Below are 7571 nucleotides of genomic sequence, written 5' to 3'. Positions count from 1 at the left end.
TATCTATCTATCTATCTATCTATCTATCTATCTATCTATCTCTACAAGGTCTATCTCTATCTATCTATCTATCTATCTATCTATCTATCTATCTATCTATCTATCTATCTCTACAAACCTCATGGCAGAATACACCCTGAATGATTGCCTGAAGGTGGATTCTGACATCCGGAACAGTATCGCATCTTGAGGGACACCCGATTTGAATTCCCTCTTGGCTGAACAGCGGTCGCCAAGCAACACCAACTGGAATCTGCCCAAGAGATAGGACCAGAACCACTGCAGAGCACTGCCCCCGATTGCCAATTCCCTCAAGCGTTCCAAAAGGATACCATGGTCGATGGTATCGAAGGTCACTGAGAGGTCTAAGAGCACCAACAGGGCCACACTTCTCATGTTGATGCACAGACGGAGATCACTGACCAAGGCGACCATGGCGGTCTCCACTCCGTATCCTGACCTGAAGCCAGTTTGAAATGGATCAAGATAATCGGTGTCATCCAAGACTGCTTGGAGTTGGTTGGCAACGGCCCTCTCGATCACCTTACCCAAAAACAGTAGCAGTGATACCGGCTGATAATTGGATCTCTCTAGGGGATTGAGGGAAGGCTTTTTAAGAATTGGTTTAACCACAGCCAGTTTTAAACTGGCTGGAAAACAGCCTTCTCTGAGGGAGACATTGATTATAGATCTTAAAAGAGTCCTAGTTGCCTCCCCTCCCTGAATGGCTAGCCATGAAGGGCAGGGGTTGAGAGGGCAAGTGGTCTTTTTAACCTTTCCAAGCACCTTGTCTATGTCATTGGTACTCAGAGACTGAAATTGATCTAAATGAACCTCATTAACGGAGTCGTGGATACCTCTCTTCTTGTTTAAGGCTGGCATCTAAGTTGGCCCTTATCTGAGATTTTATCTGCAAAAAAGTCATTGAAAGAGTCACAACAGACCTCCATAGTTTGGAGTAATGGATTCAAGGTGGAAGGAATCTAAATTAACTTCTTAACCACCTTGAAAAGCTCTGGCAGATGAGACTTTGCAGATGCAATAGATGCAGAAAAGTAGGATTTTTTTGCTGCATTTATTGCCACTTGATAGGCTTTGAGAGAAGTCCTATGACGTGTCTTGTTGGATAAGAGTCGAGTCTTTCGCCAGCAATGCTCTGAGCGAGATTGAGCCAACGTCACACTGCTATCATCCCTCAGCCAGGTTTCCGTGATACAAGCCAGGTCAGCGGCTTCATCAGTAAGTAGATCGTATAGAATGTGGGTTTTGTTCTTGAGTGACCTGGCATTACAAAGGAGCAGTGAAAGGTTCATTGGGTGGACTGGTACATTCTCCAGAACCTTTGGGTTAACAGGGTGAATGGAAGGATAGATAGTTGGGACTAGCAACTGGATTTAAGTCAGTTGGGACTAACAACTGGATTTAAGTCAGGACATACCGTAAACCATCTCCCATGCTCCTCATTTCCCAAGAGCAGCTCAAAGGTACTTTGACACATGAGTGATACAGCAGATGACCTTTCCTCTTTATAACCCAAGGCTGACCAAATTATTTTGGCACCTGAGACAGAAATTTGCAAGTACAGTATCTTTTCACGACCTTAAAAAAGAAGTAATAACATTTTAAATAATTAACACTTTTGCTACACTTTCACATCGCCCAAATTCAGCTGCCTTGTATGCCGTATGAGCCTATAAAACCATGCCTCCTCACAGAGAGAGACATTTTACCAGAGCGCAGAGCCCAAGTTTTTCTTCTTGCAAAGGCAAGTGATAAGAATGATAATTGCCACACCATGAAAAGTTTTTCTTTCACAGATTTTCTCTGTCCATTCAAGACCTGGAAAAAACACACACAGTTCCTTAGGGCTTTGAAATGAAAATATATTCCATTCCATTTACTGTCCCACAACACTAAAATAGTTCACTTGCATATCTCTCTTATAAGCCAGTATTTGAGACATAGTGCATTAGCAAACTCCGGAGGAAAAGCAATTTATTTAAAAATAAATAAAGATCACACAAGATTGGGAGGTTCTTTGATCTCTGCCATCAATACCAATGAGCCAGGGGAAATGTTTGAGCAAATATTAATTATAAAAGGCAAGATTCTAAAGACAGAGAGCTGCCATGAGCAATCTAGAATATTAGCAATTATTCAGGAGATGTCTCAGGGGTACTAAATACATGTAAATGGCTCTCGGAGAGGGATGTCTGAGCAAACTGGGAAGCAAAGCTTGTACTACAAGGTACTTAGCTGAATCACTTGTATCTCAGTCTCGGGAACCATTTTAAATATATGCAGTTCATGAATCATGGTAATGTGCAAGTACTCTGTAGGGCTGTAACTGAGGGATTAAATGAGAAGCTGAAATGGAAATGGACATGCTTCTGAAAGAAAAGGAGGAAACTGGAAAAATGAAGGTTTGTGAAGGGATAGGCACAGTTCTCTTTCCAATGGTACTTTGAGCAAAGGATCAAACAGGAGAGCTGAACAGTCCAGAAGAACACCTGCTAAGTCTGGAGCATGGAAAAAAATTATTTTGGAATAAGACCTCCCAGAATCCTGTAGTCAATGTGATCAGTGTGCATGCTGGCTCAATGATTCTGGGACTTTTATTTTAAAAGTAACTTGTCCATGTTCTGATGGTGTTGTTATGCTTTCAAGTCATTTCTGACTTGTCCATGTTCTGACCCTATTTTGGGGTTTTGTTGGCAGAATTTGTTGGAGGGGGGTTGCCCTTGCCTTTCTCTGAAGCTGAGAGAGTGTCACTTGCCCAAGGCTAACCAGCAGGTTTCCATGGCCAAATGAGGATTCAAACCTTGTTCTACTGGTGTCCAACACTCAAACCAGTACCACATGTAGATGCTCTAGTAGATCATGCCAGTGACCTATTAGATAACCAGACAGTCCACCAACATAATTCTTGGCCTAGTTGTAGTGCTCCCTGGCTCTTGATGCTGCTTGGCTAAGAATGCAAAAACTAGGGATTATCACATGTTAGGAGGTCAATAAAACATACCTGATGGATTATAATCATTTGATGTTGTACCTTTATCCCAAATGAAATGATTGGTTCCTCCAGCCCAGTACCACATAGTGGTGCAGGCAGCAAGCCTCCCCAGGGAAAGCATCTTTCCAAGAACTGAGAGCTGGGATTGTTTTAGCTTAGATAGGAGAGCTTTTTGTAGCTAAGGAATAAACACTGCTGCTGAGCAGCACTTTTCCCCTTACAGCCAAACTCCATCACTTCTCAAATAAAAGCTGAAGAACATGTGAATCTCCAGATGCTGTTGGGCTGAAGCTCCCATCAGACCTATCTACTATAACCGATAGTGAAAGATTTCTTTATTTAATTCGTATCCCATTTTTCTTCTGACATACAACCCAAGGCATGATCAGATTCGTAGCCCAACAACATCTAGAGGACCAAAAAGTGTCCCAAACCTTTTGTAGAAATGCAACTTGATACCTTAGGGACTTGGGGATCTAATGTGTAATTATTGTGCAGGATATTGAATGGATATGACATCAGTGCAGAAAGATCAGTAATTCAGGTTGAGTCTGCCTTATCTGCAGTGGTTGAGACCAGAGGAATTTTGGATTTCAGATTTTCTTTTTAAAAATATTTCTATGATTTTTATTTTTATTTATTTATTTATTTGATTTTGGAATACCTGTATTTGCATATATGTGGTACCTTGGCGATGGGACCCAAATCTAAACACAAAATTCATTTATGTTTTGACTACAGCTTATGCATATAGCCTGAAGGTAATTTTATACACAATATTTTTTAATAATTTTACACATGAAACAAAGTTTGTGTACACTGAATATTCAGAAAGTAAAAGTGTCACTATCTCACCCACCCATGAAAAAAGTGTTGGTTTTTGAAATATTTCAGATTACAAAATTCTGAATAAGGGAGATTCAACCTGTAATTTTTTGGAGGAGCTAGGGAAAATGAATAGACGAATGAAGGGGTTTGATGAAATGACAGAGTATACAGCTCACCCCTGGCAGAAACTTGCACCCTGAAGTTGCACAATAGCAACATAAAGACTTCAGTGGGTTGAATTTGCCTCATGTCATGCTTTCAGCCATTTACCTTACCACAAACCATATGAACCACAGCTAAGTAGTAAGTAACAGGAATAAGTAACAAGAGTCTGATAATGGTTTGATGGATACCATTAGTACAGGCCTGAGTTAGGCCTTGAGGGTAAGATTCAAGGCTGACAAGTGAAGATAAGATTCTTTGGAACATTTATTGTTATTAACTGCCTTCATGTCAACTTTTATTCATGGTGACCCTGTGGATAAGCCATCTCCAAGATTCCCTGTGCACCACAGTGAGATTTTTCATAAGAAAAGGGGGAAATTGGCAGCACGCTGTCCACACCGTTTTGCATCCAACCAGGGAAAATAATGTACTTTAATTGAAAACGTTTTGTCATTTGATATCCTCAGCAGAATTCATTTCATAAATAATTATAATTCTCCTTGTGTGCAAGATATAGGAATCCTTATTCTAGGTTATAGTGCCATGAGGAAAACTCAGTTACACCAAGCTAGCTGAGGTGAAATTATATCAATACATATCAAGTGGCGATTTGGACCATCCTTGCTGCCAGTGAAGGTATCAAATCTAAAAATTGTCTCCAGTGCTGTCAGAGGGGTGTCAGAGTGAGATCCATTGATCTAATAATAAAAAATGGGGCTGGATTAAAGGAACATTGAGAATGCAGTTGAAGACAACCATCTTGAAATTCTAAGCTAAATTCTAATCCTAGAAATAAATCTGAATGGGGGAAAGAAATATGAAGTTGGGAGGAAGCCATGAATACAGAGATGGTTCAATGTCCCTATTAGGTAGACAAAGAAAAGACATCAGTAAGGCAATCCTTGTCTCAGAGTTATCGATTTAACTTGCTGGTATCCCTAAAAGTAAACTTCAGAAAAGATCCAGTTTGCTGACCTCCAGCAGCTGTAGGAATTCAAATTGGTAAATGCTCTGTGGTTATTAAAGGTCTATTTTGAAAGGAAAAGGAACACTTACTTTACTTCTTAGTGAATGATTAACGAAATGATAAGAATTCTGAAGTATCGGCCCACCCTCTTAACAGCACAGGTACTTCATAGAGACAGTTTAAGTAATGTTTATTAAAACATCCAAAGACAATAAAGGAACACATTTACTGTAGGCTATTACATTAGAGTTCAGAGCAAGCAACATCTGCACTTATAGAAAGCTAACAGCAGGAGAATATCTGGCATTGAAAGAACCTCACCCCACATGATTGACATCCTTATGTACCCCTTTTCCCCACTGGAACTTCATGTCACATTTGTTCATTATTATAATTGTTTAGAATCTCATTGATTAAACACTCATAAAATCCAAAGTGACCATTCTGCTGAACGTATATTGTGTTCATGATTTCTTTCTTCTAGTGACCTCTAGATACTCCATAGTATCAGCTGTTAGAAAGTAGTAACTTCTGTTTACGTCACATTCTCTGATAAGATGATCTTGTACTCTTGTCCTTTACAAGCTTCTGTTTCCATTACAACAACTAAGCAATCTTTTTTAAGCTCTCTGTTTGGCTACACTGAGCTCTAAAGTTGGTCAACTAGGCCTATCTGCCCTAAATTTGGTTTCCTCTTTTGTTGACTATGCTCTGAACAGTTCGCTGTTTCCTCACTTGTGTGCTTGCACCTTCTTCTTGTTTTTATAGTTTTTTGTGGGTTTTTTGTGCTATGTGGCCATGTTCTAGAAGAGTTTCTTCCTGATGTTCTGACAGCATCTGTGGCTGGCATCAGGAAGAAACTCTTCTTGAACATGGCCACATAGCACAAAAAACCCACAAAAAATTATGGATGCCAGTCATAAAACCTTTGACTTCTTGTTTTTGTTTTTAATGTTCAACCTTCGTACATTTTGAGACATACCTATTATAGCCTCTGTCTGGAGAATCAGTGTGGCATACTAGTTTGTTGGATTAGGATTCTGGAACGCCATGGCTTGGGTCCCTTCTCAGCCATGAAAACCCCTGGGTGACCTTAGGCAAGCCAGGCTCTCAGCCTAAGAGGAAGGCAATGGCAATCCTCCTAAACTCTATGATAGGGTCATCATAAGTCAAAGTTGACTTGAAAGCATGTAACAACAATGATAATATGTGCACTGATTATTTAATTTCTCTGTATGTTTGCAGTGAACTCCCAACACTCTGTTGTCAATTGGTTTTGTGATTTAAATCAAAGGCAGTGAAATATGCAGCCTCCAGATTTTGTTGAACTGCCATAATATAGAATGCAATGGCTTAATGGTTAAGACGCTTGTTCTGATGTTAGGAAGATTGGAAGGTTGGCAGTTTGAGGCCCAAGTGTTGCATGATGGGTGAACTCCTATCACTTGTCCCAGCTTCTGCCAACCTAGCAGTTTGAAAGCATGCAAAGGCAAGTAGATAAATAGGTACCACTTCGATGGGAAGGTAAACAGCATTCGGTGCAGTCATGCTGGCCACATGACCACCAGAGCAGTTCTCAGACAACACTGGCTCTTTGGCTTAGAAATGGAGATGAGCATCGCCCCCTACAGTTGGTTACAACTAGACATTCATGTCAAGGGACTACCATTACTTATTAACTGCCATAATTCCTTACCATTGGCTATGCTAACTAAGGTTGATACTAGTGGCAGTCCAACAATACTTGGAGGAGCCTATGTATCCTACCTTTGCTTTAAATGGTACCCATATCCCCAGTGTTCAGTAACAGATATCTTGATCTTCTGTATTGGTATATAGGTTTGCCCTGATTGTTTATGATAATGGCCATTCTGCATGTAGAGCTAGCGAGCTGTACACAAATATAGAGCTTCTATATAGAGCTTATAATGAATAATCAAAAAGGATGTAAAAGATTAGAATAGTATTCCCCTTTACAGCCTGCTCTAAATCCCTTCTCTCGTGAATGTAAGGATTAATAGTAATGAAGAATCGGACCATAAAGAAGTGTGAAACTAGAAAAGGTTTCCTTGTGAGAAGCTTTTATAAAAAAAAAGTATGTGAAGGGGTATTAATTTTCCAGTGCAATTCAAACACCTGTTCAATAAGATCTAGACCTAGAACATTAGGATGCTTCTAGACGATTTGTGGTTATACTCAGCTTTTATAGATTGTTGCATATGACTGTTCCCAAAATATCAAACTACTAATTTTTTTTTTAAAAAACTAAGTTCTCTTGCCACTCTAACCCAAAGAGAACTATTATGCACTAGGATCAGCATGTGGTATTCAAAGTGAAGCATTTTGTTGCAATGAAGCATATTAGTATACCAATAGCAAATACATTTCTATACCGCTTATCAGTGCACTTAAGCACTCCCTAAGCAGTTTACAGTGTTTAAGCTAATTGCTCCCAACAAGCTGGGTACTCATTTTAGCAACCTTAGAAGGATGCCAGGCTGAGTGGACCCTGGAGCCCTGCCTGGGATTGGCTGTGAGTGGCTGCAGTGCTGGCATTTAACCACTCTGCTACCAGGGCTCCCTCAAAACCTTATTGGT

Source organism: Sceloporus undulatus, chromosome 2 (assembly GCF_019175285.1).
Source record: "Sceloporus undulatus isolate JIND9_A2432 ecotype Alabama chromosome 2, SceUnd_v1.1, whole genome shotgun sequence".
Taxonomy (NCBI): domain Eukaryota; kingdom Metazoa; phylum Chordata; class Lepidosauria; order Squamata; family Phrynosomatidae; genus Sceloporus; species Sceloporus undulatus.
Note: the sequence above shows the minus strand (reverse complement) of the source record.